The sequence below is a fragment of the Triticum urartu genome, unplaced genomic scaffold, assembly GCF_056163025.1.
Source record: "Triticum urartu cultivar PI428250 unplaced genomic scaffold, HENAU_Tu73 scaffold982, whole genome shotgun sequence".
Lineage (NCBI taxonomy): Eukaryota > Viridiplantae > Streptophyta > Magnoliopsida > Poales > Poaceae > Triticum > Triticum urartu.
In genome coordinates, this window is record NW_028261178.1 from 28501 (window position 1) to 30000 (window position 1500).

Here is a 1500-nt window from a genome sequence, read left to right on the forward strand (position 1 = left end):
TTCATCTACTACTGGAATTTGGATTTATTTTATCGATGCAAATTGGATTTGGATAGAAGGGTACATTCTTTCTAATATTTTAGATAGAAGAAATGTTTCTTCTATCTAAAATATTAGAAAGAATTTTGCTGATTTATTTATTGCTATATGCAATTTATGGAATTGATACACCATTTAATTGATATCATTTAGCAAAATGAAACACAGCATATGCATCCATCTTTTGGCTCGAGAATTTCACGGGATAGAGATATGGTATAAGAAATAGACTATTAAGTAACTCTAAATGAATTGTGGATACATCTGTATCCTTAACATACTGAAACGATTGTCATTATTCGTATCAAACCAATAGCGATTCATACAAGCTAAATCTTCTAATCAATGGTGGGCCAATAATGAATTTTTTTGCATATGTATTAAGACGCTTGGCCTGATTTCGAAATTGTCCAGAGTTTTATATGTTGTTTTCATTGCAAAATGATGGGTCTCCTTCCATAACTTTCCAATTACGAGTACGAGAATTGAAAGACATGAAAATTCTCAATTCTCTACGGCGTCTAGTAGATAGAAACAAGAAAATCAGAAGAATCTTTCTCTCTATTCACTATCATTCCGCGTCTTCGACTTCTATTAGTTTCTTTTCTTCTTTAATGCAATAGCTATAGTTTGATATAAGAATCCATTTCTCAAAGTAATGGAAACCATTCTCTTATAGGAAATGGTTCGAAAATCGCTATTCCACCTTTTAGGTATCGTGAAAAGTGATACCTGTGAAGATCGTGCATTTCAGTCAAATTCAGATCCGTTTTTCGAGTCCATGATATAATATAACCAAATTGGATAGATCTTCCACCTGTTTAGCTAAGAAAGAATAGATACAGAGGTGGATAATAGATCGATATGAAGATCATGAGCTGCCCCATAATGAAATCGCCAGTAGTCGCGAATATCTCCTTCTTCCCTAATCCAAGATTGGAGAAAGAAGATCTAAGAGGGACCTATGGAGAATGTAGTCAGAAATCCATAATAGAGTCCGACCACAACGACCGAATTAATTATCCTCATCGAGAAACTTAGACTACTAAATAGAAAAGATTTGAAAATCATGGCATGGGTCTCCTTTTTTTCTTTCTTTAGAGTTTTCTATATGCACAATTTCTCGATGTTTCGATGAGAATTTCTTGACTTTCCATATATAGAAAGAGATAGACTATAAATGACATCTCTTATGTCAATAAGACCAAAGGGATGGATATTAAATGATAGGAAGTGCTAGGAAGTGAAATAGAATGAAATAGAGCCACTTTGGGCTTCCCTATGAAATGAGGCATGGAACGGAGCCACTACGAAGAAATTATGGGAGTTACGAAAGAAGCTTCGGACTCATATTGTTCATGGGTTGAGAGCGGGAGTTGAACTCTAGGAGGTCGAATCCCCCCTTGTTCCTCAGTAGCTCAGTGGTAGAGCGGTCGGCTGTTAACTGACTGGTCGTAGGTT